The following is an 11,173-nucleotide window of genomic DNA, read 5'->3' as shown; positions in this document are numbered from 1 at the left end:
AAACTTTTTTTTTTTAAGATTTTTATTTATTTTTTGACAGAGAGAGAGAGACAGCGAGAGAGGGAACACAAGCAGAGGGAGTGGGAGAGGGAGAAGCAGGTATTCCCTGCTGAGCAAGGAGCCCAATGTGGGGCTCGATCCCAGGACCCTGGGATCATGACCTGAGCCAAAGGCAGACGTTTAACGACTGAGCTACCCAGGTTCCCCAGTGCCATACTCTTAAAAGCAGGTTTTTCTAATTTCAGCTCCGGAAGAAGAGCATGAGGTTTTGCATTCATTTCCGTACAGAAGCCTCCAGGGCTCTTTTTGCAAACTGATAAGCCACAGAAAGTTTTTAAAAATTCTGTTACATCTATTTCCTAGGCAAGGAGAGTCTAGTGCCTTGGCATTCCCATAACTAAGACTAGCCACACAAAGGATTGCTCTCATAATGGAAGGAGTCTGCTCCAGATGGACGTGTGTCTTCGTTCCTGTACCCACTAGTTATGGTACCCAGATACACCAGCCTGAACAGCCCGTCTGGGCCCTCTGCTCTCAGGTAGGATACAATAGCCTGGAGCGGGCCAACCCTCCTACTGTGACAACCTCCTTCACATATCCTCCTTGCTACTCAGCCAGAGCCTCTCTCAACTTGAGCTTCTCAGCCCTCTGGGTGTGAAGTTTGATTAAAGATATTGTTTTTAGGTACAAATGGCCCTTTTTAAATACAAACCAACCATTTCGTAAGGGCCCAGACAAGAAGCAATCTGTTTTAACACTAGAGAAAAACTGTGTTGAACTGGGAGCAGAGCTCCACTACCTTCCTATCTTTATAAGGGAATTTCAAGGGTAGTTTTGGTTATCCTTTGCCTTAAGTGCTGACTTTAGTACCTACCCTCTGGGTGAGCTGGGGACCACTGAAATATAATGTGCCACTCTTCTAAGAATTGCAGTCATATGCAGAATCTATGCCTCTCAGAGATCCCCACGGTACCCACACAAAATTAAAAAGAGAGCAGCATATCCTTACTCTTCTTATGTAACTCTTCTTATATAACTTAAATGTGTTTTTATTGGTTGAGGCCATGCAAATCTAAAATGCCTACTAGACTGTGCCTTTACTGGTAAACAGAGATCTTTTCTTCTCTGGCCACTTTATCTTGCAAGATGCTCACCACCTTCCTTAATGGGGTCAACTGTTCTGGGTGAGTTCTCTTGCACTGACAACCCTTGGGCCTGGGGCTTGCATTAGTGAAACTCTGAGGTCAGTAGAGAATGTATGTGAGGGGGCATTCAAACAGATAACTAGAGATGCTAATTAAAAAAAAAAAAAAGAAAAACAACTAGGTCCTGACCACACCCTCCACCACAACCCACCCTGCCTCCAGGACACCACCCCCCATTGACCCCACCCCACATGGGCCCCACCCTCTGCAAAAAAATAAAAATTAGGTCCTGTCCTAGATGAATTGAGATCAGATACCCTGAAGATGGGTCCAGGTGTTGTATTATTTAAAACTTCTACCGGTGATTATGATGAAAACGAGTTAGAGAGCCACTGATATCCATTATCCCAATAAACTCTCTTAGCCACACTGTTAACTAATTCGGACAAAGTATAATACACAGCGTGCTCGCTTTGGAGCATGTATACTAAAACTGTAACCATACAGAGAAGATTAGCATAGTCCCTGTGCACAGATCACATGCAAATTCGTGAAGCATTTCATATTTAAAAAAAAAAGTAAAATACACAGCAATAACAGGATGACAGAATCCAGTTCCTCAACTCCAGTCAAATATTTTCCCTGACTACGCAGTAAGTAGTTACCTCTCAATTCTAAATTATCAACTTTGCTGATGATAATCCAGGAGGATTCAGCAGAGCACTGGGGGCCCCATGCTATCATGGTTGCTGGGGGATGGGCAGTGCGCCCAGGCAGAGGCCACATTCTTAAAGAAAAGGCATTCCAGAATCCCCAGAATTTGTTTTGAAAGGCAGTATCGTTCTGTTAGTTATCTACACCCAAAAACTTCAGAATTATCTTTGAGTTCTATTTTTCATGCAATATCTGTGTCTCTCCATTCTCGTTCTTTCTTTCTTCCACACATTTCTCCCTTTCCTTTCTCATTGCCACCACCCAAACCAAGGCCCATATCACCTCCTTTCTAAATTACTATAATTCATAATGAGCCTCACTGGCCCAGATTCCTCTCTCTTCAAATCATCTTGCGCACTCCAAATAAATCTCTCTAAATAAAGTTTCCACCATTTCACTGCCGTATTCCAAAATTGTCACTGGTTCCCATTGCCTAAAAGGCCCCAATCCCTTGCCCCTCCACAAATGAGCCAAAAAGCACCTTTCCGAATCCATGTCCACCTTTCCAGTCAAACCCCTCACCCGGCCGCTCGGGCGCACCGAGCCCATTTTCGGCAAGCGCTGTGCCTCCCGTGAGGCCAGAGTTCTGCAGCCGGACAGTCCTGTGAGCAGACCCCCGTTCTGCCCTCGGGGGCCGGGTACGTGTGCGGCGGTCGTCTACCCCAAGCTACCCCGCTGCGCCTTGGCCTCAGGTGAGTAACAGAACTGATTTCCTCAGGGCACTGTGAGGATTAATGAGCGAATGAGTAAAACGATACAAAGCGGACGCGTGGACATGGCAGATATTGTTACCACTTTGCTTAAACTCTTTCCCGGCTTGTAGCGGGCCCTGTTCGCATTGCTTCCAGGACCGGTTATTAGACTGTTGGCTCTCAGTCTCAAACCCGCCCCTCCGGGTTTGGCTAGGGGCCAAGGGCTGAGGCTGCAAACCGGTCCCGCTTTGCTGGTCCTCGGCAGCTCTTCCAGAAGGAGGCGCTACGGGGAGACGGCAGGCCTTTCCTCCCGTTGGACATTCCCGTGGGGGTCCTTCCAGCAACAGTTCTTCCTGCAGCAGCAGCTCGGCCTTTTGCAGGTCTTCCCCACACCCCCAAACCAGCCTCACTGGGGCTCTAAGAGGCACGAGCGCCATCTGGGCGGGACCCCTGTACCAGCTCTGGGACCTCTTCTCCAAGTTTCTCATGTCTAATCCAACCTTTTCTCTTTGTTCCTCTACCCCTGCGTGCCGGTCGGTGGCTGTTTCCGGCTCTTCCTGTCGCTGAGATATCTCAGAGTGTCCTCTATGTCCTTCAGAACCTGGTTACTGATTCTTCATATTAAACTGTCTCTGTTAACCTAACTGGTATGGCGTGCGTTTCCGAGCGGGCCCCCGGCTGATATTCTTCCCAACACTTCCCCCCTCCAAGTTGAATACACACCTCATTGCCAGAAGGCCTCCCATGCCGTGAACTCTCACAGATCCCCAGACTCACCACGGAGGAGAGATGGGATGCCCTTGGAAATAAATTTCTGATGTGACTGTCTTGCTTTCCACCGAGAAGCTGAGGTCAAAAGTTAAAGGCAGGACCTGCACCTGGTTCTCTTGCCTGCTCTCGGGGACAAAGGGCCCACAAGTGCCATGCGCTTAGCCTTCAATCATTTGAGGCCCTGCAGCCTCTTCCGAATGACCGCCTTAGCATATCATCTAACTGAGACCCTTTAACTTAGCGTTAGGCATCTGGATAAAGGAGCCCTCCTGTGTGAGTCCCTGGGCTCCAGAAGTACTTAGCTCTGTATTACAGACGCTGTATGTATGCGTGGGCACGGAGGGAGGACTCCAAATAAAGTTCAGTGAATGAATTATTTAATTTACCCCAAACTTTGAGCACAAGTGATGTCTATAGCTCTCATGTGTTCTAGACTATCGCTAGCAATGATCACCGTCTGAATCCAACAAACATCGGAGAAGAGTGTTCTGGCCTTCACGGACGCTGGAAGGTCTGTAGTTTGCTCCCTCTATGCAACAGAATGGAAGCTCTAATGGGATTGGATGAGAAGGCACATCCTACTAATTAGATAGGACGTTCACATAAATTCACAGCACAGTTTTATTAGGTGATGTTTCCTCATTGGTGGACTCTAATACTAAAAGTTATAAATAAGTCTTAGGACAAAGCATTTTAAAGCACAGTTTTCAAATTATTTCCATAAATTTGGCTGTAATAAAATAACCTTAAATTATGCATAGAGGATAGTCATTGCAATATGGGGAGTGACTGACCCAGTGAGATTTTTTCCAGCAACTTCTGGGGCAGCGCATGGCTGTGACAGCCTGCGAGGACTAGGGAGTGTGACCTGATCATTGCCATGGTCCATACCTTCTATCCATGCTTTCCCTGCCACGTCTCAACTTCTCTTCCAAAGAAGGTAGGCTCGGCCTTGGGGTCCATCTGTGGAGACAAGTGGTGACAACACACGGTGGATGAGTGATGACAAACAAGAGGGGTGGGAGGGTGCCGAGGAGGAGGCATGTCTCTCCCCAAAGCAAGGCAATTGAGGATCAATTAGTTTAAACAACTTTGGCCTGTGCTAATTTCTTTATACTGATTTGGAAAATATCACTGGAAATGAATTTGGGGCTCATGTTAGCCAGATAATTAATTTCTTTCTCTGTTTGTTTTTGCTTTTGAATTTTTGCCAACCTTAGGATTTAGGGATAAAGTGTCCAGAGGAGCAGAAAAGCATTCGGGGAAAGTATTTAGGGCCAATCTATATTAAACACACTGTGTGCTGCCTGCCAAAGAGCCTAGAGCAGTGCCTCCCAGACTTTGCTGTGTATTAGGGTTACCTGGGCAACTGGAAAAATAAAACCACATACCCTGATGCCTGGGGTGGGCTCCATACCAATACCATCGGGTAAATCAATAGTTTTGAAAGATTCCCTCCGGTGATTTCAATGCACAATGAAGATTGGAAACAACTGGTCTAGCGAAAAGAGACTGAGCTTTGGGGTAAAGCAGCCCCGGGCTCAGGTTCTGGTTCTTCCACTTAACAGCCATGTGACCTCAGGAAGAAATGAGGCACCTTTGAGCCCCAGTTTCTTCCTTGGCAAAGGGCGATACTGATACCACATCGAAGAGCTGTGGTAAATATTAAATGACAGGATAAGAACGAAGAACACATGTTATTCAATAAACAGTTGTTGTTAAAGAATTCACAGACAGAAACAAAACTAACTCGTAATTCAAGGCATAGTCAACTAAGTGTGAGACGTGACCCACTAAGGGAAACGGGAGAAGCAACTACTGTCCAGGGAGGATCAAAGAAGGCTTCACAGAAAAAATGACCATTGACCTGAATTTTGACTTATGGGACCATTTGAGTTGGCAGAAAATGAAGAGAAATATCTTCCCGACAGGAGGAATAGCAAGTGGAGCCATGGGATAAAGAAAAGCAGGTTCGGGGAACTACGGGGAGGCCCACGTGGCAGGAGCGAGGGGCATGGAGTGTGTGGTGGGAAACGTGCCAGGAATACCATGGGGGGCTTCGACTGCCCTTCCAAGGAGTCTGAGCCTTTCCCTGTACACAGTGAGGAATCAGTGCTGTCTCTGAGGCGGAAATAGGATGATTAAATCGCTGTTTTTAAGGTTGGAAAGAGAAGAGTTTGGAGGGAGGTGAACCAGGAAGATGGTAATGGCAGTTGAGCAGGGAGAGGGAGGGAGGCCCTGAATTCCAGAACGGTCACAAACTGCATGGCCACCTGGCAGCATGAGCTACTGGTGAACTGTGAGAAGTCACCCGCCAAGGTTTCTATGTATGTGGCTGGCTGTTGGTGGCATGTACACAAGATCGGTGATTTGTAGGGTAAAGAATCTGAGCTCAGTGGGAGACATGCCAAGTTTGAAGTGAGATGTCCCATTGGCAGTTGGAAATGTAGGTCAGGAGCTCAGAAGAGATGGGGTGGGGTCAAAGTGGGTGGGGAAAGTGACCGGCATGTGGGTGAAGCTGTGGGAGAGAATGACATGGTGCTGGGAGGGAAGCAAAGCAAGAAGGCCTTCCGGGACCAAGATGAGAACTTTGGGAGAGGCCCACATTTAAAGAATGACAAAGGAAAACTTGGGTCAGAGAGCTTCAAGGAGAATCTGGAGAAAGAGTGTCATGAAGGCCAAAAGAGGAGACTTCCCAGAGTTTTGTGGTCAAGTTGGAATTAGGAAATCGGACAGTCATTGTTTTCCTTTGAAAAAGGAGGTTCTGTCAGGACAGAATTTGGAGGGTTGAAGAAGGAATGTGTGACAGTGTTGAGTAGAAACTCTAAAGAAGGGGGTGAGAAGATAGTGAATGGTAGCTTCAGGGAGAAGCGAGATTGAAGAAGGGTTGGTTTCTATAGACATATTTCACCATTCATTTAAATCAGTGAGAAGGGGACCTGACACTGAGACGGTAGAGAAAGAGGAAAAATGGATGTGGTCATATCCTGGAGGAGACTGGAGCATGGTGAGTAAGAGGGCAGGGAGAAGGAGGACTGGGACCAAGAGGAAGACAATAGAGACCGGGAGTTAACAAAGAATTAATAAAATATTTTTAAATGGCATTTAGGACATAGCTGAAATGAGAAAGGGAGAGGGCAGGAGAGGGGAAATGGAGAGAATGGCACGCCTGAGTGGTAAGGGGCTGACCATCAGGAGCAGGGGTTGGGGATAAGCAAGATGGACCAGGTGGGCGCAGAGGAGATCTGCCAGGACGAGTGATGCTCCAGCTTCCTGGCAGTGCTGCAGAGACCAGGAATCAGATCCTGGCTGAGCGGGCAGGAAACAGAAGGGAGCTGGGAGCCTAGGAGATTCGGGAAGAGTAAAGACACAGGCTCTGATGAAACCCAAGAGAAGGCTCTTGGGAGAAACTAAAGGAAAATAATGGAGCCCAGGAGATTGTCTTCATTAAAGGAGAATGGAGACACCCAGGTTTTGGAAGTGAGGCAGGTATAAGGGGATGAGTCTATGGTGTGGCTTTGGCAGCGGAGTTCAAAAATCAAAACATAATGAAATTATGACTGGGAAAGTATTTCCTAAGCTATAAGATAGGTACCATTTTTTAATATGTTGTTTCCATTATTTGGGGAATGGATAGGGTATAGAATATAGGGATAACCTAGTGCATGAATCGTCCATGTGGATGCTGAGGTTGCCCAGGATAATGGCAAGGGAAGAAAGAAGGAGAACAGAACTTTTGACATTTATTAGGGAACCTAGAAAAGTGTCTGGATAGAGTGGATGACAGGGAAGACGATAGTACATCCTCATGCTGGACATGGACCTAAAAAGACAGTTTGTTTTAAAAAGTGTTGCAGAAACATCTGGGAAGCAGCACTGTGGGGTGAGAGGGACACTGACCCCTCTCCTAAGGCATGGGAGAACAGGCTCCACTGGAGAGAAATTGAAGGCAATGCAGCCATCAAGAACATTCAAGAAAGGCTCTTTTGATGGCAACAAACAGAAATCCACTCGAAATAACACCAAAAATGGGCAGCTTATTCTAAGAACATAGAGATCTGACAGAACCCCTGAACAGGAAGCTACGTGCAGCTAGTCTTTGAATGAACTGACATTTATTTCCAGAAAGATGCTGGAGACCAAGGAAGCTTCCTCTCCACTTTTCATTCGAGTGATGGCCTCTCTTATTCTCTCTGTAATTCAGCTTCCTCTTCCTCTTTCTTAGTCTTTTTCCTCACTTGTTAAAATTGCACATGGCCCCACATGACTGCTAGCTCCATCTCTTCGTCACAACCTCACAACCCCACAGCCTGTCTCTCCCTCTCACCCCTAGTTCAGTGAAAGAAAGAAACTGAGCCTTCTCCCCAGGCATGTCAAGGGTCTCTTGCTGGCCTCTGGATTAGTTGCCCAGAGGTCAGGTGACTCCCCTCCTGGGTAGCTACCTAGGGTCCAAGTCCACTTAGGAGGTGTAGGAGTAAAGGACAGAAATGTTGGTCATGTGTAGCTCAAGACTTCACTAAACCCAGGGATGGAGGGAGTGTGGAAAGTCACGCTTAAAAAGTCCACAGCAGGGCGCCTGGGTGGCTCAGTTGGTTAAGCGACTGCCTTCGGCTCAGGTCATGATCCTGGAGTCCCGGGATCGAGTCCCGCATCAGGCTCCCTGCTCGGCAGGGAGTCTGCTTCTCCCTCTCCCACTCCCCGTTTGTGTTCCCTCTCTCGCTGTGTCTTTCTCTGTCAAATAAAGAAATAAAATCTTAAAAAAAAAAAAAAAAAGTCCACAGCAAAAAGGGTGTAGAGGAAGGTTGGCAGAAGACAGAGAGCCCAAGGAAGGGGATGAAAGTATCTGAATGGTTACATCTTGGTTGTCATGGCAGACCAAGGAGGCAGGAGCTGGGACACAGACCGGAAGGCCAGTGTGCAGTGCGTGGGAGCGCGGCGTGGGAGGCCAGCCCGGATCAGCCCCTCACAAGCGTGAGGGAACCAGCGGCCCCGCCCCGTGGGCTAGTCGGGCTGAAAGTCCTCAGGCTGAGCAGGACCTAGGAGGGCTGGATTAGTCAGGCCTTTCACATTTTCCTTCTTAGGGAGAAAGGATGAGGTAGGAGACGTGGTAACAACCCTCAAAATACAAAGAGTTTAGGAAATCAATCCCAGGCAAAGCTGAACTAAGGCAGAACAGGAAGGCAGTTGTCCTCACAGTGTAAAAGGGGAAGGCAGCCATTGGGGCTGGGGAATGACTCACACACATTCGGATGTTTAAGCTCACTGAGGTCATGTATCCAGAAGTGCTCGCCGAGCCAGGTTTCTCCAACCATGGCTAGCGGGTTGTCCAGCATGCCTGCCAACAGCAGGCCAGCCTTTCTCAGGACACGGGCTGCCGTCGTGTGGCTGCTGGCTGCCCAGAGTTAGGGCTTCCAGATGTCAACAGAGAAACAGCGTGGGCCCTGTGGAGCAAGAAGAGCAAGGGAGGGAGCCACGCGGGTGGGAAAGCCATGGCCATGTGGAAGGAATGAGGAGGGAAGCAGCTGAGAGAAACTGTCACAACAACAGTCTGGAAAACGCACACCAGCAAAGATGCTTGTTCTCAAAACTCGTTCCATTTTCCACTAAAAGGAACCCAGAACTCCTTTTAGGGGCAGAGAAAGTACAAAACAAGCTTAGAATGTCTTGTGCCAGAAAGCAAGGAAGTGACCAAAGAATGATGGGGACATGTCAAAAAGACACAGCCAGACCGCATGGGCTCCTTCTAGCCAAATGTGGCGCCATTTGGACATACAAATAGTGATCCTCACAGATTATAACCTATTGATAAAATGGGAATTCACCAGTCCTTTAGATACAAATAAACCCACCAATAAATTGAAAGTTAGTGAAGAATAGGATATTTATATAGTGTCAAAGTCTTCCCCACAAAATACTTACTAAAGACAGGGGGTAGGTAGGGAGGGAGAAGAGGCACCTGGCAGATAGACCTTCATCAAGTGATGGACATCTTCACCGCCAGCAATTGTACAAATGGAAAACATGTGTTCCTAATGCACTGACAAGAACACAGCCTTACTTTGGAGTGGTCCTGAGAAACCCACTCATGAGGAAATATCAGAAAAGCCCGAACTGAAGGACATTCTACCAAGTAACTGGCCCTCAATCTTCAAAAGTGTTAAGGATTTGAAACTCAAAGAAATTCTGAGGATCTGTTTCAGACTGAAGAAAACTAAAGGGATAACTAAATGTGGGTATGATTCTGAAGTAGAGCCTTTAGCTATAAAAAAAAAAGAGTATTAGGATAATTGGAGGAACTTGAATGGATCGTTGATGTGGAGAGTGATGTACTGGGTCAATGTCAGTTTTCTGGTTTTGATAGTCACGCTGCGGTTAAGCAGAGGAAGGTCCTTGTTTGTAGGAAATGCACACTGAAGTATTTGAGGGGGGGGGGGCATCATGTCAGCAACTAAGTTTCAAAAAAGGGCTTTTGGACTACACTTCCAACTTCTCTATAAACTTTTGTTTCAAATGCTTAAACAAATCAGTCTCAGTGGTTTTTTAAAAAGGAGCTTTGCTTTAGGGTATGCAATGGGTTGGATGGGGGCCCCCAAAGAAGTATATCCACATCCCAGAACCTGTAGGCCTGATCTTATTTAGAAAAAGAGTCTTTGCAGATGCAGTTAAGGATCTCGAATGAGAGCATCCTGGACTATCCGAGTGGGCCTTAATGCAATGACAAGCGTCCTTACAAAGGACACACAGAGGCGAGACCATGTGAAGACGGAGGCACAGATTGGAGCGGTGCAGCCACAAGCCAAGGTACCCCCGGAGCTACTTTTCCCACAAATGGGAAAAGCACACAAGGATTCTCCCCTAGAACCTCCAGGGGAACACAGCCCCGCTGACACCTTGATTTCAGACTTCTGGCCTCCAGAACCAGAGAAAATACATTTCTATTGTTTTAAGCCACCCAGTTGGTGGTAATTTGTTACCAGCCCTAGGAAACGAATACAGAACACTTTTCTCCTTTTATTTTGTTGGAAATAGAAAACTAGGAAAGACTGAAAGCAAGATGTGTTTTGGATGTCTTTACCTATTTAGACTACAAAAGCCAGATGGACATTCACCCTCTCCATGGGGAATGCTGCGCTCCTGAGAAAAATGACTTTCCAGGTCATAACACCATCAAATACTGCATCTGACCTTCACCATGGACACATTGGGTGCCAAAGTTCTAGCTTGTTGGGATTCTTCCAAAGGCAGTGTTTCTCAACCCAGAGCAGTTTTGGCCCTCAAGGGACATGTGACAATTTCTGAACACATTTTTGGTTGTCCTAATTGTGGGATGGGGGTTGCTACTGGCATCCGGTGGATAGAGGCTGAGGATGTGGCTAAATATTTTATAAAGCACAGGACAGTCCCTCACCACAAAGAATTATCTGGCCCACAATGTCAATAGTGATAAGGTTAAGAAACCCCCTTCAATGGGAACAACTTCCTTTTTTGTTCTACAAAGAATACTCACACTCTGTGTCAGGGTAAGAACAGGAGTTGGAAGGAGGAGGCATTCCACAAATCCTTCTGGACTGTTCTTTTCATTGTGGTAAGAAAAGATAACATGAAATCTACTCTCTTGACAAATTTTTTGGTGTACAGTACGGGACTGCTAACTATAAGCACTATGTTGTAGAGCATATCTCTAGAATGTATTCATCTTGCATAACCGAAACTTTATACCCTTTAAAAACAGCAACTCCCCATTTCCCCCTTTCCCTATCCCCTGACAACTACCATTCTACTATCTGCTTCTGAGTTGGACTCCTTTAGCTACCTCAGATAATGGAATCATACTCTGACCAGCTTACTTCA

The 11,173-nt window shown here is 46.8% G+C and overlaps 1 non-coding gene across 1 annotated transcript; it reads left to right on the top strand.

Moving 5' to 3' along the window:
* The first annotated feature begins 1,609 nt into the window (after positions 1-1,609).
* LOC118021482 lies at positions 1,610-1,715 on the top strand. Its single transcript, XR_004682202.1, has one exon. It is a non-coding gene; the product is annotated as a U6 spliceosomal RNA (small nuclear RNA).
* The last annotated feature ends 9,458 nt before the right edge of the window (positions 1,716-11,173 follow it).

The sequence above is a fragment of the Mirounga leonina genome, unplaced genomic scaffold (assembly GCF_011800145.1).
Source record: "Mirounga leonina isolate KUSES-001 unplaced genomic scaffold, KU_Mleo_1.0 Mir_174, whole genome shotgun sequence".
Taxonomy (NCBI): domain Eukaryota; kingdom Metazoa; phylum Chordata; class Mammalia; order Carnivora; family Phocidae; genus Mirounga; species Mirounga leonina.
This window is presented reverse-complemented; position numbering and strand designations above follow the sequence as displayed.